At 32.1% G+C, this 26,172-nt stretch overlaps 1 long non-coding RNA gene across 2 annotated transcripts in view; it reads right to left on the bottom strand.

Moving 5' to 3' along the window:
* Positions 1 to 26,172, bottom strand: part of LOC147074004 (uncharacterized) — a 745,768-nt gene that overhangs the window by 167,309 nt on the left and 552,287 nt on the right. For both annotated transcript variants that reach the window (XR_015070354.1, XR_015070353.1), the window contains exon 4: positions 9,760 to 9,799. This is a non-coding gene — a long non-coding RNA (uncharacterized LOC147074004). The remainder of the gene's footprint in view (positions 1 to 9,759; positions 9,800 to 26,172) is intronic.

Raw genomic sequence — 26,172 nt, 5'->3', positions numbered from 1 at the left:
AACATCGAGAAGCTCATTTTTTTTTTAAATGTGTCAATAATGTAATTATTATAATTAATTAATATAAACTTAGTGATGTTGACATTTTCAAACGACTGGTAAATGACTGAGCAGCTCTAAGTAGTATTGAAACTAGAAAACTACAGTACCTCGGCCACATTATGGAAGACGAAATTACAGCACTCCGTAGTTCGTTTTCCAAGGATAGATCAACGGTAAAAGTAGCAGACGTGGCTTAAGAACATGTGCGATTGGTACGGGCGCAACCTTATCGAACTCTCGCGGGTAGCAGATATAGCAATGATCGCCCTGGTGTTGGCCGACAACCGATAGGGGACGACACGATAAGAAAATTAAGTAATATAAAATAATTACATAGATAGGTACCTATTGGGGAGTACCAGTGGGGAAGGGTAGAAGTAGGCTGTTAAGATCCGACATAAAAAGTGCACACTAAACTTTATTAGTCATACGTATTTGTTTTCATTAAACGAAGACTACAATTATTGACAGATGGTTTTGGTTAGCTTTTAAAATTCAATTCAACCCTGTAAACCAAGCCATAATACATAATAGTCCAAAAATACTCGTCTATTTATAAAATATCTAAAAATATGCCATTAAATAATACATAATTTTGGATATTTTATAGATAGAACAATATATGTTATCTATTATGGTTTGGTTGGACAGGGATTAATCAATTTAAAAAAACTGACCTACACCATCTGTAAATAATTAAAAACAAAAACGTATGACTGATAAAGTTTAATATGCACTATTTACAATGACGTCCCGTGGGGGTAGGCAGATTGAGCGTCGCTTGGGGGCGGCAGTTACTCGAAGGGCGGCAAATCGAGGATAATCATTTGGTATATATAGAAAGAGCTACCTACTTAAACTTAGTAATAACGAAAATATATTTCCATTAAAAATTCAGCTCACTGGTTAGAAACAAAATGTATTAATTAATACAAAAGCTTTAACAGGACTGTATTTTTTTGTCGGATTCACGAAGTCTAGTTTACTTCCGTTGCCCTTTGACGTCCTTGGTAACCAGAAACGACACGTTCGCGGATGATGAAAAATACTGAATACACAAATGTGGCGGCATTTTGGCGCTGTCCAGGGGCGGCATTTTGTCTAGGGACGTCACTGACTATTTATGTCGGATTTTAACAGCCTATCTCTAACCTTTGCCACTGCTATCTGTAAATATATTTTATGAAGAACACAAAGTATCGTTTACGATTTCAAAACATTAATAAAAAAGCGATCATGATTCAACCACTTCATCTCGGACAATAGACCAATTAATCAAAAATAATTACCCAATAATCCGACAATATAGAAAGTCTACACGATGATCGAAATCTTTGTCCAATTCTGCCACAAACGGCCGACGTATTTTATTATTATTTGCGAATATTGTTTGATCGAAAAGAGAGAGTGACTCCGAGCCCAATGGCTTATGGTTACGCTGTTAATTCTTCAAATGACACGGAAGACATGAATTTACAATGTTTATTTGACCTCAGCGCCGGCGCAGTGTGTAATCAACTTTGCCTTTCCAGAAACCCACAAAGCCTTTGACCGAGGGTCACTTGTAAAAAAGCTTGTGTCCGGAACACTTTCTGTTCGGTGAAGCATAAAAGAAAAGAAAAAGCTTTGTTTGTGTACTAATGATTTTAAATTGACAAGATACTTAAATTATTTATGTGTACATACGCGTATCGACATTTATTGTTAATATTGAATCATGTAATAGGTTTTACTTTGTTGGAATGTTTAACTTCCGATTAACGATAATCGTGCATTAGAATATTTGAAATATTTAATAATTATTTGCGGTGAAGCTTTTTTGGAAATGTTTACTACAGAACCAGAGCATGTCATACATAATAAACCACATGATTTCAGGCATCAGATTGCATTGGAAATTCATTCCTTTTACTTTACTGAAAAGTTACGCAATTGTTACGCGTATGGTCTTGCCTTTCAACAGCAGTGGCGTAGGGTGGAGTTAGGCTATTAAGATCTGACATAAATAGTGCACAGTAAATATTGTCAGTGAAATGTATTTGTTTTCATTGAACTAAAACTACAATGTGATATAGATCTACCATCGTAAGTTGGCGGCCGGTCGAATTTGAAACTAAAATTGTTTATCGAGGATAAATTTGTTACAAATGCCATTTAATTTTACAACATGTTTGGATTGCATAATATTTGTACAGAAATCTACTACCAATAAAAAATTATAAATTACCATTTTTTTGTTAGTTATGGTAATATTCTCAATGTCATACTAGCGCCCTCCCTGAAACGCCAATTTATGATGGTAGATCTATAGTACATAATCGTCAAAAATTATTCGTATATTATATCTAGGTATTAAATACCTCAAATCATTTTAGATATTTTATAGATAAAAGAATAATGTTTATCAATTGCGGTTTGGTTTAGACAGGGATTAATGAATTTTATAAAGCTAACCATAACACCTGTTATATTATGTACTTATTTATTAATTCAACGAAAACAAATATGTATGACTGAAAAAGTGTGCACTATTGTTGTCGGATCGTCAATAGCATACCTAAACTATTATGGTTTGGTTAGGCAGAGTTTAATTAAATTTTAAAAACTTATGGTTAGTTTGCCATCTGAAAATTGTATTCTTAGTTCAATTAAAACATTTAATTAACATTTTTTTTATTCATGAATAATTCACAAGTTTTAAGAATGTAACATTATTTATATGGAACATACATAATTTGAAAACACCTATACACATAACCAATAAAAAAAATTGTCGGCGCGAATCCCGAGAGACGCAGGTTCTATTCCTGCTAGGTGTCGTATTTTTTTTCAAAAAAGATTTTTTCTATCGGTTATAAAATTATATTTTCTCAGAAGTGTTTTCAAAATTATGTATGTCCAATAAAACAATCAAGTATGACTGACAAAGTTTAGTTACCTAACTATTTCTTTTATTCAACGAATAATTCACGAGATTTTAAAAATGTACTATTCTAATTATTGAACATACATAACTCTGAAAACACGCATTAAAAGTTTAGTGTTCTCTATTCATGTGGAATCTTAACAGACTACCTCCGCCAATGTTCAACAGTCTGATGTTGAAACTGTTGAAAGTGTTAAAAGTGTTAAAATGACGAACAAACGGTAATAAGAGAGTACATAATTGCACGCACAAAAATTTCTACGGAAGAAGTTACATCTCAGAATGGCGCTCCATAACAACATGACAACAAAGTCGCATCACTTACTTCATTGCTTATCCGGGTCAAGGGAAATCAAACGGACAATGCGAAAGTGAAAGGACGCGCCATGTCAATAGGTCAATTACAGAAGTGGCATTAAGGTTTGATTTGGGATGATAGATTGACAGGCAGATAAGCAATATTTAATCAAATGCATTTAATAATATTATACGCATTGATAACTTTTGGAAATCAGAACGAACTGTATTTTAAAAGCTATAGAATTTCATAAAGATCAATCAAAAAAATAGCGTCACTTAAAAGTCATCATCATCATCAGTCGGGGTCAATCCACTGCTGGATGAAGGCCTCCCCAAGCTTTCTCCAACTCTCTCGGTCCTGTGTCGTTTGCTGCCACGTATTTCCGCCGAACCTTACCAGTTCGTCAATCCATAGGCTTTTAGGGCGACCCTGTGGCCGTTTCGTATCCCTTGGGTACCATAGGATGACGGCATTTGTCCAGCGGCCGTCCCTTCGGCGAGCAATCTGCCCCGCCCATCTCCATTTCAGCTGTTTGGCAACGTCTATTACATCGCGTACTCTTGTCTGCTTCCTAACCCATTCGTTTCTCTTACGGTCCTTTCGCGTGATGCCCAACATGCAACTCTCCATGCCTCACTGTGTGACTCTTAGCCTTTGGACATCTCTCGTGTTGAGGGTCCACGTCTCGCAGCCATATGTGAGCACGGGTAGCACACATTAGTTGAACACCCTACGCTTAAGACATAATGGTAGGTCACTCTTGAAGATACTTAAAAGTAATTGTGTAAAAATATCAGTAAGATGTTTAATAAATACTCCAGTGCAACTATTTCTTATAGTGTGCAGCAATGATTATATTGGTATAACTTAAGAGCGTACCTCAGTGAAACGGCAAATAATTTTCAACAGTAGGTGCGTCGAAATTTCTCACTAGTCGCCAATCGGAGACGAAAGTCGAGATGTCCGCACGTCGATTTTTTTTTGTCATGACGTCGGATGAAAATATTCTTAAATCGTGTAAAAGATGACTAAAAAACTTTACGTATGTACTTAAAAAAGAAAACATATCAATGAATATACTACTATTATTAGTAATATAACAATAAACATAACATTAAATGGACGCATGTAGGATTTTTGTGACAAATTATATTTCGTTCGGCACGCGTCATTTGCACAATCCATGCATCGCTTAGCAACGATCTTTTTAGACCATGCCTCAACTGATGTATAGCCTTAATACCCCGCAATACCCTTAGTATGTGTTTTTGACATATAAAAATACCCTTTATGTGATATGTACAGGTCATTGCTATTTCATCAGATCGGCGACATTTATCACATCGCCTACATACTGTTGCCTGTCGTCTCCTATTGGATGGTTTCTTTTTAAGTCTATCCGCATTATGCCCAACATGCACTTTTCTATGCCTCGTTGCGTTACTCGTATTTTTTTAGATTTTTCATACATTAAGAAGTGATGCTTCACAATATGCCTATATGTGTATTGGTAGCATACATTACGTTATATAAAATATTAAATTAAATAAATCTGCATTTTTTTTTCAAATATAAAACTAAGAATCAAACATAGTAGGTAAATATAATTATTATGACATGTAGTGAATTAACATGAAAGTGTAAAGCAGACATCGTTAAAAAAAGAGTGGAACCATTTACGACAAAGCCTTATTAGGGTCGCATAAAATGACTCGACAGAGGTTTTACGTCCATAAACATTCAAATAATATCATCCCTAACGCATTTATGACGCCCTGGTGCGTTTAGCCGCTATTAACTAATGAAATGGGCCTTGTGCGATGTGAGGCTTACATGGCCGAAATTGTGCTTTAATTTACTTGCTTATTAAAAGCTCTAGTTAAAATACCAGGTACCTATATTAGGTCTAAATACAAACTTTAACCAAGTAAACTTTACCTTAAAATTAATATCTGAACATTATAAATACATGGTCGGGTAAGGCATACATAATACTAGAAATTGTTCGGGAGAGAGCGACACTGCTTCGGCACATAATAATAGTATTATTTACATAATAAGCGTACAATTTATTGAACACTACTTTTATGCTCAATATCGCCTGAATATTTCAAATTAGAGAGCTTTTTACCTCTGATAGAAACATCGTTTTTTCAATTCTCAAATGCTCTCCTCTTGGGAAAATATAATTACTAATTAAGCATTTGTTATTTCTAACACTATGTCTATCCGTCAAGTAATAATAGTGAAAAAACAACGATATTAAATTTCATGTTATGAATATTTCCAAACGTAAAATTGTACCTTATCAATATCATATTCTATCTATTATACTAACATAGCAGTCAAAGGGAGTTTATACCTAAAATTATTTAATCCTTTGACAATGACGCTCTTGCGACGTGATCTTTTACACAAACTTGCAGAGCACCTATTATATGGCATTATATTGAAGTATGTTTACCTATCCATTATCTGTGTTGATTCTGTATTCTTGGAATAATACCTAGCCCTTATATAATATCGTTATTAGCACTCGACACTTTTGTTTATACACCCTTAACGGTGATACGTCAAAATGGGTTAGACAATCTGTAACGAGATTCAACTTCAGATTTTTCACAAAACAACCCAGTAAAGTATGCGATGAAACTCGTTCAAACTATTATTACCAACATTTGTGAATATTAGAACCTCTATTATGCCGCAGAGATTATATTCATCCCGTTACTGCACCAAGCATAAAAGTTACGAACTATTGTAGTAGACGTCAGTAAACGGCCATTTTGATTTTTCACAAAGAAAGCTTTATCTTCAGAATACTATCCCAGTAATATGGTCAGCGATTCAATTTTATGGGACTTGGTCTTATTATTTTGCTTTATATTAAGTAAAGATTGGCACCAAAATCAATTTTTGTGTTAAATATGTAATAATTCTTATAATCTGTTAATAATCCGCTGGTGGGCTTGCCAACCTGCGTGACAGTTTTTTGACAGTAGGATGCCTGATGCCTCTGAGTTAGAAATAGAAAAAACCGGTGTAAGACACTTTTTAAATGTGGCGCTGGAGGTGGATACTAAGAATCTTTTAGATGGCCAAACGTACCAACGACTCTATAATCAGCGAATTCTGGATTCAATACAGACTCTCCTCAGTTTTACTTTGTCAGTTTCTTAATTTTGTTTGGTCATATAGCCCGCAAATAAGATGGCAACCTGAAAAAACTCGTGATATTGAGCCAGGTCAAAGTTCGGACAAGGCGAGGAAGAGCTTCCTCGAGATAGACAGACCAAATCAAGAGTTGCATTGGTTTTACACTGAATGTTGAGAGAGATGGAGCCATACCGTGAAGAATCATCTAGATCACGACTCTATTAGTATTAAGAAGAAGATTATATTATATTTTTAGTACCTCCTTAGGTACTTATTTCTATCATTTTATTTACTTCAATACCATATTTCGAAATAACAAAAAAGAAATTCAATTTTATTATTGATGTAGATTGTATGTAGATACAATAAATTTTAATATTTATTTAAATGAAAAAAAAATTAATTAAATTATTTTTAAGCATTATTTATTGAATACACTGTGATTATAATATTATATGAAATAAATTGGTAAATAATCGCATTCCGATAAACGTGGGTTCGATTCCCGTTCGGCACAAATCGATAACTCAGTTCCAAAATAAAACAAGTCTAAAATTTGCAGTTTTCAGTTAAGTATGAGGAAATGCTTAGAATACCGATATCTACCAGATCCAAAATGTAGCAAGTGATAATTTGTAATTATTTTAGAATAACCGTAGCTATTTATCTTTGGGATTATACGTCGTTAATCCTGTGGAAACCTCTGAAAACTTATATTATTAATATTACTTAAAACTATGTTTACAATAATATTATAAATACATATATATATATTGAGATAATTCTAGCATTTCTTTAAAATATACAAAAATTAGATATACATACAGTAGAAGATTAAACCCGCCCAAAATCTTGTTTCCTCATTATCCCAGAACTATATTTTTTGAGTTGTTACACTTTGAAACTGAGGTATCGAAATATATTTTTTAAATATATTATGTTCCGAAATTATAAGAGAAATCTAATTTAAAAATAAATTAAATTAAATATCGTTTGCTTTACGATTTTTGCTCAATTTCTCGATAAAATAGACCAGAAAAGTATCAGGAGAACATAGCGAGAACCGGATAGTCGTTCGCTTGCCGCCACCGTTCGTTAGGCAGGATTCCACGTCGGCCGAGAGCAAAACTTGTTTCTCTCGAGGAATCTTGTTCCTTTTTTAATATTCCCGCCAAAGGAAGTCCGCGTAGTACTGACGTTTCAATTATGGAAGCACTAGCCAGTACGCGGCACAGGTATGCCGTTTAAATTGAAAAAGAATAAACAAGTTTTTTTATTCTATAGAGCGAGGGCGCTTGCTGGTTGTAAATAATTTTATATTCATAAAAAATCGTTATTTAATATTAAACTATCTTTTTTTCGCATCCTTAGATATATATTATAATTGCACGCGATACATATGGATGGTAAATAGATTGTTTAGTGTTATAAGAACACGGTTTAAAAATGAGGAAAAATAATCGATACTTGTCAATCAACCCGACGCATCTGATGATAGCCGGATACGAAACTTATAAAAACAGCCTTATAGATCTAAAAGATTTAGTGTGTATTATCTATTTTCGAAATATTTTTTTGAACTGATTAATTGAGTGAATTAATAAGTGTGTTGACATGCTTGCAGTTTTTGGCAGATGCCGGACACTGTAAAGTGTAGGTTGCTACAAATGAATCTGGGATGCAAAATATCTCGCATCTACTTAAATCTTTGACTTGACGTTGACGGTGAAATGTTCAACGAAGAACGCGTCATTTTGATAAAATGTTATACGAACTCATGTTTTACGTACTGCGGCGCACGAATAAGTGTCCCACAATGAACTGCATACGTACAACTTACATATAACCCACAAACCCAGACAAACCTTTTCCAAAACATACATAAAGCAAATTAAATAAATTGTTAATTTTACGACATTCTTTATGTAATACATTTTCTAAGGTTGGCAAAAACAGTCGACCCGGATATGCGGTGGTGGACATTTACCTGAGTTTTCTTTATGATCCCAGTAAATTACCGCGCGACATGTGCTGTCATCGCGGCAAAAAAACAACAGGTGAAAAACACGCTTATAAATAATTACCCCACATTACGAAACCCATGTTTCCCTGCGCTCGGCTTAGTCATAATAATATTAAGTGATAAATTTCAATATAGATGTAATAAATTAACATACACTACTACTACACAGCCGTGATTTATTATTAAAAAGTAATATTTAATAATAAATAAAATTATCAATATTGTCAACTCTCCTCCATAAACATTATTATCATGCTATATATTATATAGGGTAATAAAATAAGCTAATTGGTAGAAAAAAATACTAGATTTTCACAAGATTAAAAAGAAACTAGCATTTCAAATTCAACTTCAAATTTTATTTATTTTTACATAAAGTGGACATTCTTCTTTGTGTGCCATATCCGTTATCAGACGTCGGCGATGAATTTGGCCATTTGGCCCCTGTCCGTCGCTGCTCTGAATAGGGATGGAGTGCTGAGCTCAAACCAGTCCCTGAGGTTTTTGAGCCAGGACGTTCTTCTTCTACCAGGGCCTCGCTTACCGGAGATCTTCCCTTGAATGATGAGATGTAGAAGGCGATACTTCTCGGGATGCCGCATGATGTGGCCAAAGTATGCCAGTTTCCTGGTTTTTATTAGTTTGACTATTTTTTTGGTCTTTTTCATTCTTGACATCACCTCGACATTTGTAACTTTGTCCTTCCAGCTGATACGAAGCATGCGCCTATACACCCACATTTTAAAAGCTTCAAGTTTTTTATTACAAATTAATAATGTAAGACGTTCACAACATAACTTTTAGAATAAAAGAAATAATAATAAAACAGTAGGTATTATATATATATAAAATAGATCAGCATTAAACAGTAGAAAAGTGTAAATACAAAAAAATATTAATTAGATACAAAGAAGTACACCGAATGAGCTAAGCAGACCCTATTTTAAGATTTTTTCAATGCCCACCTATACTCATCTCACGCAGGTGGAATATGTCAATAACCGAAATGATTTGGTTGAACAGAGTTATTGCCCTCCCAATTGGCATTAACAATATTGGAAGGATAGTTCTCCACATTGGGAGAACAAACAACGGGTGCCCTCGATTCCTAAGATAATTATCAGAGACACATAAGCCAATACCACCAAGAATAGCAGCTTCCCATTTAAAAAGTAAATAAGTTATAATTTTGGACACTGTTTTAACGAGATTAATGCAAATACGAAATTTGGATATTTATTGCTAAGTTAGGTCAGCATGTTGATTTTACTTTAATCCATGGTTTTTATAACTTAAAAATTTTAAACTTACTTTATTGGTCTAATGTAGGTCAGCAAATCTTAAGTAGAATCTGGAAAAAAGAAAAAAATATACATTAGTTTCAATTATACAATATTAACTTAAGACATTCTCATTATTGTGTACACTGTATATAGTGGTTAATTCTTTAAGACGAATAAATTACACACCTTGAAGATAAAAATGCTGGTAGGTATACATTACTACAATAGGTATATATATTTATTTTAATACAAAATATAATAGGTATGTAGTGACATATTTGATTAGGTACGCATAAAAAATCGCCTAAAAGAATCAACCAATGGGGATGGTTGATCTGATTGAGGTAATCTATATATTGAAAATACAATTATTTATGTTTGATTGTTTCTTCCAATTTTTACTAGGGATGAGGACAGTTTGGTTATTTTGAATTCGATTTTAATTTAGTGTTCTTTTATTTGACTTACTGCTGTCAGAATTATTTTAATTTTAACATACTATGTGCCTATATTATATAATGAAAAACAAATTCATTATTGTTATTTTTTTTAGTATTATTAATAACCATGTCCATGGTTTTCCGTAAAAGGTGATTGTTAGTAATTTTGACCAATCACAAACACCCAGGCTTTGAGAAAAACACATTCAAATATTGTGTCATCAACGGGATTGAACCCAGAACTCTTGGGTGGAAGGCCCGCACCTTACGCACTGCACCATGAGAGCCATATATTATTGTTATATCGATAAACGAGGCGACCTCGTGAGAAGCTGGGTATTTCAGCTAGTTAATAAATATATTTAAAACTGTGTTTAAAAATATTAAATAACAATGTAATTTTGATATCTACTCAAATTAATGTTGTCTTTTTACATCTACGATAAAAAAGTATTTTTCAAAAATTTGATCGGACAATGTCATAATACAACTAAAATAATAGATATACGTCGCGTAAATTTATAAAATATAATAAAAAAACATTACATTATTAAAACATGTTTTTGATCGTTTGACAAAAAACAATAATAAACGAATTTATTAATTCTATTATAATACATTTATAATATAGTTTAATCGTGATATTTGTATATGGATTATTCGGATAAAATTAATATAAAACCGATAAGATTATAGCTTTGTTATTTATTTAGTAATAATCATATATTTTCATAACATTCATAGTGCACTAGTAGTTTTTTACGCAAAATATTTAATCGAAAAAACAGAATAAAATCATACTCATTTTATAAACCGTAATTAAAAATTATTGAAAATATGATTTGTATTTCGATTGAAAAGATTAAAAACGCGTTATTAAATTGTTTTGTACAAATTGAAATAATATAATACACTCTTATACACTACACTCTAATTGTACATTCAATATAGTAACAAAATAAACAATACTATTGTACTGTCATCAATCAAACAATTTTCATGACGTGTGTACTATTATGGCTTTTATACTATGCTTTATATAAGTATTATAACATTTATAACACTTTAGTGCAATTATTGCTGTGTTAATATAATCACTAAAGACCGGATCTTTCAAGTCTTTAACCGTCAACCCATAAAAAAACACATTAAAATGGTGGACGAATCCAATATCCTAAGGAGACTTTTGCCCAAATGATTCTTAGTATGGATTTCTAAAATTAGTCAGTTGTTTTTTCTGGCAGCTCAGGTGCGATGGTAATTATTGTAAATAAAACAATCGTCTTGCCAATATTTTAACGCGACGTGCGGGCGACTCAAACGAATTCAAATTCGCAAACTGTAATTAAAAAGGTCGCATTACAAAATTGATGGTTTCTTTTATTGCAGGTAAGTAATGGTAAACCATTTTTATAAAATGCGTGTAGAATATGTTTTTTCATAATTAAATATCGAATAGCTTTTGCGTACCTACCACTAATATAAGTACAAATATTGAAAGATTTTGTCCGCTGACCCGTTTTATGTTCTAAGTGTATCATATTGATACCTATTAGTATTACCAAGCAACAATACCGTACCTACATATCGATAAAAAAGTCACATACCTAATTGTTTATTTCTTTAGATATTTAAGTATTTTGAGGATGCTCTGCCCAAACTGGTCTATTTGATTATAAACTATTGACATTGAAGAATTTCATCAAATCGATCGTAAGAAATTTCATCTTCAAAATACCAGTGGCGTACATCTGTAGATGCGAAACATCCCTGAAAATATTCGTTTGAACCTACTATTATAATAGTATGTATTGCGTAAGCCGTAATTGCATTCTTCTAAAGGTTTTGAAATATAATATTGCTTCAGATTTTCACTTAGTCATTGTATTACGTTAATATTTATTGTTGTTTAATTTAATAAAACGCATTTTTTTGTAGTACTTATTCCACTTTTAATCAATAAATTAGGACCGGTTTCGTTCGCATCAGAAGGACATTTTCAACTGAACAAGGGAAGATTCAGTTGAAAATGTCCCTCTGAGGCGGACGAAACCGGTCCTAATTTATTGATTAAAAGTGGAATAAGTACTACAAAAAAAATGGGGCCATTGTCGAAAACTACCCAATCAAGATTCGTAACTGGACAAAATCTGATATTCGAATGAAATTTTCAAAATGGCGTCCTATGGTAGTTCGTAGTTCTATTTTTGTTCATTCTACAGGTAAGTTTGTAGGTGTGTAACGTTAAAAAAGTCCTACCGTCCCATTTAATACATTGTACACTAAAGGCGCGCCGATTAGGTGGCCATTCGACAAAATTAGCATTGTTTTTTTATATTTAAATGTTGTAATTAAAAAGTAATTATCTGATATATGATTATATTATGTATTTGATTTAAATACTTACATATTATAAAGTGTAAAGAACTATTCATCACATAAAACGACTGGTACCTAGATACATATTTCATTAAAACACTTTATATTATGTACTTTCGTACTTTTTCCACATTTATTTCATAATTTTGATATTTAACCGATTTTATCCTAATGGACATTTTCAATTGAATAACATTACAAAATATAGGTAGGTACATATTATTGCATAAAAAGTCAATTAATTAAGTATAGATAACGTGGGAGTCGTTGTTTACTTGAACTAACTTGTTGGTGATATTTGTCCTTATTTATTAAATGACTGATTTATATACATTATGAAATAGCGCAAATTCACCACTGAAAAATTTTCTGTGTTTAAAATTCACCTACCTCAGATATTAAAAAAGGTTCCCTACCAATGACATATTTTGAATGTGGTTTTATTGTTTTCAATCGCATGATGAATACAAAAAGTCCACTACTTAAAAATGAGTTATTTTCCATACGATAGTATGTATCATCATCAGCTGTAGTATATACCAATATTGTATATAAATTTATGTTTACCGTGGATTTACAAGAATAAAATTACAAAGCAAAGGATAATCTTAAAAAAATAACAATGCAATGTGCTTTTAAAACAATATTAATAGCAGGTTTACATAGTGCATTTGATAGTCACGCAGCTTTCGCTATCGAGGCTTGACAATTATATATTGTATGTGCCATATTATAATTTTTTGGAATATTATATTTCATCCATTATTGTTATTTTTAAGTTAATAAGTCAAAAGAATAATATCAACTAAGATTTAATAACAATAAACAAAAATGCAAAATGTACAATAACCATCGTAAGTTGTGATAGTTGTGTGACGTCTCAATATAAAGTGATTTTGTGGACAAAAAATCAGTTCAAAAGTGTTTAAAAGTACCTTATATACCTTCTAGAGGAAAACGTGGTATAATGGTCCCTATATCTAACGGGTACGAGTGGCAAAAACATTAATCAATAAATTCTAATTGATTTATGTTTTGTACTAGGTATTCTATTTAAGTCATTATTTACGACCCGGCGTATGCCTTCTTCGTGGACTATGCGCACTCACCGATCGTAAATGCACATTGACATCGAAAAAAGCTAATTTTCGTTTATATAGTAATTTAATATAATAAAAGAATGTGAAAACCTTCTTACCTATTAGTAAAGGATCAAGTAAAAAACAAATTTTGATTATCTGAAGTGTTTGTGAAAACCCGTAATGAATATCTTACATACTATTAATACATTCAATATGTAAGCCCGTTAAATCGTCATTTCCCGTAAACAATGGAACCAGCTAATGTGAAATATCACGAAATATACCTACTCACTAAATACAAAACAAATCAACAATTTTAAGCTATAATCCATAATCGTCAAAACTGAAGTGATGTCAGATTTAAGGAAAATACGTAGATCAGTTAACAAGCGCGCAGGTTAAGTTTTTTTTGTTTTTTCTACCATATTACTATAACATCAAATTATAGTTTCATGTGTGAACTCCCAGATTGGATAAAGCAATGAGCTATTAGGGAAGGTCAACTTGTTAAGAAATGGTAGGCACTGCAACTGTGTTATAGCTATTTATATCTAATATTTCTTGATAAAATAATTTATTATCAATGGTATTAGGTACATACACAATGTGTCAATGTCGACTAATTATGATTGTATTATTTTGATAACTTCCGAAACAATTCATTGAAATAATACTATGATATATAATTTATAGTATTAGGGAGTAGCAATTAACAGAAAACGCATATACTTACATATTTTGCATGATGAATATAAAGTGTTTGAAAATGGCCTATCAAAATGTCAAAAAAACATTACAACATCAGTACCTATATATTAAAATTGAATATCTCAACATGTCCAACCACTTGCTTGAAACACAAAAGTACGATTTGAAGTATCTTTCGTACGAAACTTTTTCTAAATGGTTTCATTAACCACGTAGGTCCGATATTCTCCATTTTACCCATCCCTAAATCCAGCTGTTGCATTCTCGTATCACAAGAAACGTATTATATGTGAAGTATACAAAAATAATTACTAGTTTGGCTTAAGTACTTAAGTAGTTATGGTAAATATAACAGACGTATCTTGATATTCTCAAGTGGCCGCTGTTGTGCATTGTGTAAAAATCTGTCCTTACTCCGAGCTGATAAGCATTGATTTGAATCCTCGTTGAATTGGTTTTACAATAATATAATAATATGTTTTTTATTATATATTTTCGTAGTATCAACATAATATACGAAATCATTCAGATTTGGTACGATTTTAATAATACACTAGCTGTCCGGTCGTTCTCATCATGGGAGCAAGTTTGATTTGTTGTTTGATAGTGAAAATAGAAGTAGTTTAGTGGAAATTTTAAACTTTGATTTCAATAATAGGTATATAAAAAGTGGAATATTATTAAATATTATAGATATTACTATTAACACCTAATTCTTCCACTCTATACGTAAGCGCTTCATTAATTTCTCTAAATAGTATAGTATATCTACTAATAGCAGCGTTTCTATATAATTAAGTATCGATAAAGTCTCTTGCACATATTATCAATATCATTTATTTCATATTTCATTGTACCTACTACATCGTACAACTTATTTTTCTGAAAAACATAGGTTCCATAAATTATTAACGCATTTTTTAATTAAAAAATGTTGTAATATTCGAGTCCGTCCCAAAAAAAAGGACTCCAGATGTCCGGTGTCTAATCACGAACTATTTCATGATATATACATATTCAAATAAAAAGATACACACAACATAAATATTACGATATATTTCGGGTATTCCAATACAAATAACTACACACAAAAAGTGGTAGCTAAACTTGTGGTTGGAATCCATTTCAAGTTAGAAGGCCGCATTAAGTTAATTCTAACTTCAATAAGATGTAGTTTAAAATGTAAATTATATTGTAAAAATCTCATTACCAATGTGATATATTTCTAGCTGAAAGCAACAGTGGGAAAGGTAAAAAATACTAGTTTCGAGATAATTGAACTTTAATATTTGTATAATATAAATTAAATAGTTATTTGCATGTGTATTTTGTTTTTTAAGGTTTATAACAGATCCTAATGGTTAGATTTATTATTAAAAGTGTGTTATATCAATTAATCCACGCAAATCGAATTTTACAGGAAGCACATAAACAATTTTGTTATATTTTTCGGTCAAAAACACAAAATATACATAAACATGAAGTGCATGATAATTAATAATATGGTTTTTATATCCCTAATCTGATATTAATTATTGAGTTAAAGAAAAACAACAAAAGTTAAGTCGTTTTTACCACACATTTGTTTTAACTGCCAGCTAATTTTGGATACATAATAAATCGTTGTTTGCAGCTTACATCCTTTGGAACAACGTATATTTAGTCACGTGCAATATTATTATCCAATAAAACCTATTTTTAAAAAAATGAGGGTTACGACCTTTTTCTTTTCTAAAGTCGATATTATGTTGAAAATATCTACTATAATCAAACACAACAAAAATAGTGTTTGCTTTACATCACAATAACTTATGAAATTAAATTGAAATTAAATGTTTACAACAAACAAATATTAAAAATAAATTGTTATGTATCAGGGATCTATAAGTTTAGGCTCTGTCATGCCACCAGGCTTTCGTACACTGTGACTAACTTACGGTCACATTATTTATTTTACTAAAAAGCCGGTGATAAATGCAAAACTAGTTTCGTACATGCAAGGCAAAGTGAAATATATTACACCCATTTAATTTGAATAAAGCTTAAATAATTGCAGGTCCACAAGTATAGGCTGGGCAGTCATTTATTTCCTATAAAGGAGTGTTTACGAGAGGCGTTTTTCAAATACAAATTGACTAGAATTTACATTTTAAGGATTACATAGAGTATTTTTATATAGTTCATTTCTAAAGCTCAGATGCATAGAGTGTCAACGTATTATTAAATCGAAATAAGGAATAAAGCCACGCGTATTAAATTACAAATGCGAATTTCTTAATTAGCAATTAAATTATGTTTTCCGTTGTCAAAACTGTTGCCATTTTTTAAAATCCCGATTGCTGGATAATCCCTAAATATGTTTTAATTGACAAACTACATACCTACATAAGTATGATATTATAAGCTAAATACATTTAGTTTACAAAAGTATCCAATTATCAACTAAGCATAATAAACTTAAAATAATTTATTAGTTGCTATATAAGTGGTTGATTGAATTGAACCTGGTTACATGTAAATTGTACGTAAAACATTCCACTGTTGCATAGTTCGCCTTGAGCTTTCTTATCGTAAAGAGATGATCGTATATTAACATTAATTCAATTTTCATAGCTGATTTGGGCAAAATTCATGAATTCAAGAATGAAAACCTAACCCAAACTAACAAATAATCCAGTATGTCAGCTATTTTCAAAATTTGTTTACTGCTGGTTTCCTGTAAAGTGTAAATAGACAAGAACCGTGTTTTATTTAGACATGAATTTTACGTCAGTACTGTACGACCCAGAGAGGTTGGACGATCTATAATATGTAAAGTTGTGATACGGCGTACTGCATACGTATAAGTTTCCGGACACTTTCGTATCTAGAAGTTTTCATTCATATATTTTTTTATTGACATGTTAATGAAATTCATATATTTAAAGATGCATTTTAAATAATATAATAATATATTATTTAAATTATTATATGGTAACATAATGACCGTGTTTAGGAAAAAGGGCGTAACCCTCACAGAACAAATTTTACAGGAGAGGCAAAAAAATGTTTTTTGAATGATTTTGGTTCAATATTAAAAATAAAATAGGCACAGACATTACTTTTCGATCTAATAATAATTAAAGAAATTATTACAGAAAAATCTTTAAAATTGAGGGTAAACGCTTTTTTCCTTAAATCAAAACTTAATTAGAGCTCAATTAAAACCTGAATTTAGATAATAGTGGCTTACTTCCTTTTTACAGAACGTGTATTTAGTTGTATACATTGTTATTATCTAATAAGAACACTTTTCGAAAAATCGAGGGTTACGCCCTTTTCCCAAAACACAATTGATAATAATAATACGACGTCTTTCGCATTTGCGTTAATATAATATAATACTTTATATCTATTTAATTTCTGTTTAAAATATGACAGCTTCCATCGCGCGCGCAAATCGTTGTACGCAACATTGGTTGCCCAACACGTCTAAATACCATATCCGCAAATAATAATAAATATTAGTGTTCAGTGATAATCTGTGCATCTCAACTTGATATACTTAGTACGAAGAAGGATTAAATGCTGTAAAGTTTTGAATGTTTAATTTTGTGAGACTTCACCATTTAATTAGAAGAAAAAATATAATCTCGTATATTATTGACCTATAACATAACATATTATTAACATAAGTATAATAATGATTTTATTTTGTGAATCATTTAAAATATTTATAAAGAAAAAAATACCGTTATATATGCAAATAATGTAGTGTTTACCTTTTTAATCCGAAATGAATGGTAAAATTATTCTTTTCACTGTTAAATTAACGTGTGACACTTTTCTTGATAGCACGAAGTATAAACAAATACCTAATCAGTGATGCCAACCGTACTATAATTATAGTACAATACTATAATTTTGATTTCGCGAAAAATGTAAAATACTATAATTTTACGCCAAATATTCCAAAATACTATAATTTTAAAGAATTCAAGACGAAAAATGTTCCCGTACTATATATTTTTCAGAAATACTATAATTTTTACGTCTCTGTACTATAATCAGCGAAGAAAAATATGGCAACACTGTACCTAATAGTAAATTACACTAAATTCCTATTTGAGTTTTATAAAACTGTAAACATAATATTACCAAATACGGAACAACCGTACATACCGTGATTACATGCATTATAATAATTTAAATAAGTACACTTAAAAACTTATTTTAATACATAATAATTATGTATTGTAGAAATTTTGTAAAAAAAAAAAAAACACTAGATAGACACTAAGTCACACCAAACACACTTAAAAGAATAACAACATCACAATTATTTTGACAAATGTACATCATTATTAATTCGTGGGTCTATTCTATTCTATACTTATCGACCGCTAAAGCGATAAAGTGATAAATTTAGGGAAGGTTTGTATCAAAGTATTAGCACTTATTGTAACAATTACAATAAGTTGTTTGTAATTGTTGCAATACGTGCTATATATTAACAGCAGCGCTGCTGTTAAAATATTGGACTTATTGCAACAATTACAATAACTTATTGTAATTGTTACAATAAGTGCAAATACTTTGGATACAAACCTACCTTAAGGGGGGACATGCTCGTCGAAGGTCAAAATTGAGTTTTTATTGTATATTCAAACCATGATCCTGGACACTCCTTAAACGTTGTAGATGATCTATTTATATAATTTTAAAGCCTTATTATCTTTTATAGTTATTTTAAACATTTCATGACTGCATGAAGTATTTTTGTTACATAAAATAGTATTCTTTTAAACCTCTCGCTCTAATGTTTTAGAATATAGTCATATTTCGGTACATAACTGTGCAGTGGTGTTAAGATTTTTTACATTTATTAATTTTTAAACGCATTTATAAAACCATTAGCATAATTTATTACGAGATAATTTTTGTAAAATATTCACGATAAAAAATTATATTGATAATCTCTGTGATCCCAAATTTGACAAGAATTAGGCATTTTATTATTCAAAAAATCGGCAAGATTAACACATTTGAAGATGATTCTAAAGATATTTTTATAAGCTATGTCTTTGACCATTCAAGTGTGATAAACATCTTATGAATAATGATTGCTTTATAATAATTATTGACCTAAGAATAAGGTAGTGTTTTTTTGAAATACGCCATTTCTTTTGTCATTCCCTAGTGGTTAAGCTACAACATACGGCCGTAGCCATAAAATGACAAACTATAATTGACGTAGGGAGTAAAATGATATTGACGCGCGTGTTTGAACATGTACCGTTTAAAAAAAAAAAAAAAAAAATTCGGTTAGGTACATGTTCAAACACGCGCGTTAACATAATTTTACACCCTACTTTAATTTTAGTTTGTCATTTTATGGCTACGGCCGTATGTTGTAGCTTAACCACTAGGGAATGACAAAAGAAATGGCGTATTTCAAAAAAACACTACCTTCTTCTTAGGTCAATAATTATTATAAAGCAATCATTATTCATAAGATTTTTATCACACTTGAATGGTCAAAGACATAGCTTATAATAAATATCTTTAAAATCATCTTCAAATGTGTTAATCTTGCCGATTTTTTGAATAATAAAATGCCTAATTCTTGTCAAATTTGGGATCACAGAGATTATCAAAATAATTTTTTATCGTGAATATTTTACAAAAATTATCTCGTAATAAATTATACTAATGGTTTTATAAATGCGTTTAAAAATTAATAAATGTAAAAAATCTTAACACCACTGCACAGTTCTGTACCGAAATATGACTATATTCTAAAACATTAGAGCGAGAGGTTTAAAAGAATACTATTTTATGTTACAAAAATACTTCATGCAGTCATCAAATGTTTAAAATAACTATGAAGGATAATAAGGCTTTAAAATTATATAAATAGATTATCTACAACGTTTAAGGAGTGTCCAGGATCATGGTTTGAAAATACAATAAAAACTCAATTTTGACCTTCGACGAGCATGTCCCCCCTTAAGTTTGATAATATTTATCACTTTATCACTTTAGCCGTCGATAAGTATAGAATAGACCCAATGGACACATTTATTTGGTGACAATTAATAATATCCATATAAAGAAGAAGATTACAACGATGGTACTTAGGTCAACTGTCATTTATTAGAAGGCACATAAAGAATAAGAATTAATTAGAATCAAAGTATGAGTTGTATAATTTAATATCATTGTTTAATTATTTCATTCATAGATCAACAAATAAAATTTAAAGACGTTATTTTTGTTTTAAACTTAACACGAGAGCGGCCAGGCAAAGTTGTGCTCCGCCAAGTATTAGGAGAGCATAAACGTGCCTGGGTAATCCGCTCGATACTGCGCGGTGGACTGTCGCTGCTCGGCGCGCGAAGTCGTCTTCGACCGGCGCGCTTTCCGAGTATCAGGCGCCCATGCCGGCGAGGAGGTATAAAATTCACAGATTTCACGCGATAGGTATTTATGTACGAGGTGGCCGTTGTCGATCAGACAGTCGGCGGCTTGGCGGGAACTCTCATTTGAATTTGATTGCTTCCTCCTAGGTATAACTAACAGCGTTCCCACGTTATGACGCGCCGATATTATAGCTAGGCGATTTCTGCGCTCCTAGGAAATGGGAAAACTCAAATGAAAATTCTCAAATTTTAAACGTTACGTGGAAACCCATCGGAAAATTGATAGCAATTTATAAACATAGTTTCGTTTATTCTCCATCTCTACTATTATATTATTATAATATATTATATGAATAAAATATTCTCACATTTGCAGATTATTTTATATTTTTCATAAAACAAACCAGGTATAATACATAACAGTAATTTTATATAATCCGATAGGAATGAAAAAAAAATATAAATGAGAATAATAATTCAAACCGGTCATTGAAGTAGTTTTCACATTGATATCAAAATTTCTATGAAAAGCATTTCTTTTAAATATAGAATTCAATGGAATCGAGCGTTTAGTGCATTCAATTTCAATTCATTTTTTTTTTACTGGAAACAGATTTTCATAACGAAATATTTAAAATTCCAAGAAATTGGAAAATACAATGATTTAACAAAATCTTTGACAGCATTCGTGTAAAAAGTGTTGCTGTTTTTGTTCATGAATTCAATGCGCCCGATGTAAAAGATGAAACAAAAATCTTGAGTCTTTGGTTAAAGGTATCCGGCGACCATAAGGAAACAATGGCAGAGATAAAAAGAATGGGTATAAGAGGTCGGATGAAACAGCCTTCGACCAACAAGTGATTCGAAAGATATAAGACGTTTATGTCAAAATACAACTTTTTATCACATTTATTATGTGCTTTTAAAAGGGAAATAATATCTAATATCAATCGTTATTTACGGATTAATTTAAAATGAATGCTTTACATACAGACTATATTATTTACAATATAGTAACACTAGCCGAAGACAAATATTATTGTACGAATTTTATATAATATCATATTGTATGAAAATGTTTGAGTAATGGATTTTTACCACGTACCTAAAAATCAGTTTAATAAAATTAATATAAGATAAAAATGAACCTGAAAAAATAGCAAACTAATTAGCGGCAAGTCACTTGGCATAGTAAATTCATTTATTGCAAGCTTTACATATTTTATGATTTATTTATAGGGTCACACTAAAATAATACCGGCTTGAATTTATATTAAAAATATAACAACCGTTTATAAATGAAAAAAAACGTCATTATGTTGATGAAAAATCAGGGAAAATTGTAGGCAAAACATCAATAGCACCATTTTATTTTTTAATTTACAATGTATTCAATGCTGCCAACACAAATAGCTAATCCAACAATACTAAAAATATTCTGGAATCTCTGTCAAAAATATTGCTGGTAACACAATACGTACGTGTTACTTTTGTTAAAATACTAGTTAAATCTTATATTGTATTGATAATTAATTTACTACTAATGACACTAGAAATAGCACTATCAAAATTCATAAACATATTATAACTACAAGAAAAATGTCAATATTCTCCGCAAATATTAGTGCATGCGATTTTTAAAATGTTATATATTAGGTGCCTTTTTAACATCTGTCATTTCAATTATTTTGTAGAGTTAGGCCCTCCTCCCACGGCGCAACTGAAATCTGGTGGAACTGGTTGGTGATGGTACTCATAAACTGACCAATGTGATGATTCGCACACGGCGCTACTGAAAACACTTGAAATAATAATCACATAACCTCAAACTGTCAAACTGGACCATCAGCCGTTTTGTACAAAAACCAACAACACACGCGCTGCCGCGTTTACTTGAATAAAATTAGGTTATTTCAATTTTGCTTGTCTTGTACTTTTGACGTCTTGGGTTGTAAATGGTTTTTATATCATGACACTTGTTCGCAGTGCTACCAATTTTGGTAAGAAAATAAGATTTTTCACCGAATCTAATGATGTTGGTACCACTGTTTTACGGTGACTGGAAACTTGAGAGACCGCGCGACTGGCATGTCGCATCTCTTCGCGACCGTTTTGAAGCCGACAGATTCCAGTCTCGCCGTCAGCGAGCCGCCATTGAAATACATTAACTAGATACTGGCTGGAATTTAAGTTTCAATTCCAACGGACATAAGTTGCGCCGTGGGAGGATGGCCTTAGTGGTACAATTTTTTCAAGTAACGCATAATGCATAAGTTCACATAATTATTTACGTAAGTATTAGCGCCTGTACACGTACATGGGTTTACTTGTAGTAATAGTGTGTATTTTTTTTAAACTATCGCGATAATAATCTCATTATCCAAGAGTTAACGAGACTCGATGTTGTCATTTTATAGTACTATTTGATAGATAATGAAAATCGGTTAACCTCAAAATGAGTATCTGCGCGGTGTTTTTTTCCGGCACGTTTGCTACATCGCACATGTTTACACGTGCATTTTGTTATTATGGCCGCGATAATACTTACTATCAGAAGTAAATCCATGCACGTGTAAACGGGGTATATGACTATTTATTGGACCTTAAAAATACTTACTGTAATTGATTCTTTACACTAACCAGTTTCATGAGAGATTGTTCCTTTGATAACCTCAGCACAACTTTAAATATCGTTAATCTAACGTTCGTTACACCTGTGTAGAGAATTATTGTCTCACAAGCGTAAAGATGTGGCGAGTAGTATAATAAACAGTGTAAGTAATAATTATTGCTCAAAGAAACTCATAGAAAAAATCTGATTTCAATTCGGCATCTTGTGAGAAAGATTAACTCACAGTACGTATAATAATATCCGGATAGATGTTTAAAAACCACGCATCGACTAACGGATACGTATACTAAGTGTATGAAGACAGGTTCACATCTCTATTCACGGCGCTCTTGGGTGTAACTGGGGTCATCCAAGGGCATACGCCTGGGCTGACCACAAGTCGCCATATCTCATTTCTTGCCATCTTCCCTGAGCATTATTAGTCCGCGTAATCCTGATTGGATTGAGACAATGGAAGCTGTGGGGCAGTAAAAACGCCATAATTTTAACAACATGGCGCGAATAAGTGAGTTCGTTGATCCGTATAACAGTTTTTTGCCACCTTTACGCGTCGATATAACGAGAAGTTATGTATATATGATATCGAGTGATAAAAAAATATTGTGATTAAATACTTTCATTACTGGCTATCACATTTTATAATTAAAATTTAATGTTGTAATCAACCTTTTACAAGTAATTAAATCATGTATAAACGGCAAAAACGTGCATACATACATTAGAAGAATATCACATCAGATACAATATTAGAAATCTTATTTATCGCACGAATATAAAAGATGTAGCTATAAAAATCTTATTACATCAGTAGGTAGTGAAATCTGCTTAACCAGAGATAAGTGATTATAACTAATAAATAATAACGATTCTTCTTCCACCCTTGATGCATAGGGCAAGCACAAGTTCGCGCCATTTCCCTCGGTCCATCGCCAACTCTTACTGCCATGTCAGACCTGCAGCACGTAGGTCGCTTTTGTAGCACCGCTGCAGGGTGAGGGAGGACCGGCCACGGCGACGGAACCCTTGAGGCTGTGTTACAAGGGTACAAAGTGTCGCACTCTTTGGCGGCATCCGGAACACGTGTCCCAGCCACGTAAAGCGTCTCTTCGTGATAACCTCAATCACCGAAACCTGCTGTGTCTGCTCACGAACTCGGGTGTTTGTAACGCGGTCGTACCAATGTACCCCTAAGATTCGGCGGAGACATCGATTCTCAAAGCTCAAAAGCCGAGACTCTTGAAGCTTAGTAATATGCCATATCTCACAGCCATACAGGAGCACAGGTAGCACGCACGCGTTAAACAAACGACATTTGGTCCTCACAGAATACAGCCTTGACCTCCATGCGACACCAAGTTGGTTGAATGCAGACCCCGCCATACCCATGCGGATTTCAAGCTCACTAGAAATACCACCATCGTCGGCAATCGTGGCTCCCAAGTATTATAACCTGGACATCAGCTCGACGGGCAGACCGGAAACCCGCAGAGGAGTGTCGGCGTCGATGCATGCAGCACTGCACATGGATTTGGTTTTGGCCGCATTCAGATGAAGACACACACGTTTAGAGTTCACGGCGAGCCTGTTCACGGTTACCTCCAACCGTTCGATCGTCGAGTCAAACACGACTGCGTCATCTGCATACTGAAAATCGCACAGTCTTTCTTCGCATAATTCGGTTGTGTCATCATGATGTAAGCGTATCCCATTGTCGGGGCGAACCATCTTACGCATTATGAAATCCATCATAAAAGTGATCAATGTGTATTAATATTTTTCCAGTTTACGGTACCGCCAAGTTGAAGATCACGTGGCATATTCAACCATGCTGCCATTGATTATTGCCCTCCCAATGGGAGGGTAGTTCTGCTCCTTGTGAGAACAAACAACCGATTTCTAAGATAGTTATCAGAGACACACAAGTCAATACTACCAAGAATGGCAGAGTTCTCATTTACACTACGTATAAGTCAAAAAATACGTGGCCAATTATTGAAATCTTCTAGCATTTAAACTACAGTATGTAAGCGTACCTAAGAGAAAGCCAGTTGGATAAAGCATTTTTTCTCTCTTGGTTTTCGCCGCATATAAATTATTGTGTGAGGTGAACACGAAAATGTGATAAATTAATTTTATAAATTATCACTTTTATTACATTATCACGAAGTAAATTCTGAATCTCTTCAAAAGAAAAATAAACACATTTATTAAATTAAAAATTATCCTAATATTCCTCCAGTATATTTATTATAAAATTCTCACAGTGGCGCCAGCGTCTGACCGAAAGTGCGAGATGCATTGTATCAGGGCGACACTCCAGCCGAGGAGGTAAATATTTTCAAACTCTGATCGTTCACTGTTATATGAAAACCACTCAATAATACTACTATTAGTGGTTTTATCAAGGCCTTGCGAGATGCAGCGAAAGCGGTCATTATAAAAATATAATACTATCTTTTGAAACATGCAATTTAGTCGATTCCTCAGACGTTATAATTAAATACCTATTATTAGAGGTCATTATTTGGATGTTCAATGTATTTTTATTTTGAATGACTCGACAATTTATTCGGAAGAAATAATTTGACCAAAGGTCATTCAACGAAACGAGGCATCATTTCGAACAATAAATTTAGTTCATTGAATGCTAGCCTCTATTTCTTCCTTAGAAACTCATATATAAATAATATGTTCTTTGATATCTTTAACTATAATAATATGAGGGCTCAATTGTTATGGAACGGCGGGATCAACGTCATATAAACACCTTTTATATTAATTAATCTAGCTTTATTAAAA

Source organism: Rhyacophila brunnea, unplaced genomic scaffold, assembly GCF_057557595.1.
Source record: "Rhyacophila brunnea isolate RB1 unplaced genomic scaffold, BYU_Rbru_1.0 scaffold_17, whole genome shotgun sequence".
NCBI classification, from domain to species: Eukaryota; Metazoa; Arthropoda; class Insecta; order Trichoptera; family Rhyacophilidae; genus Rhyacophila; species Rhyacophila brunnea.
This window is presented reverse-complemented; position numbering and strand designations above follow the sequence as displayed.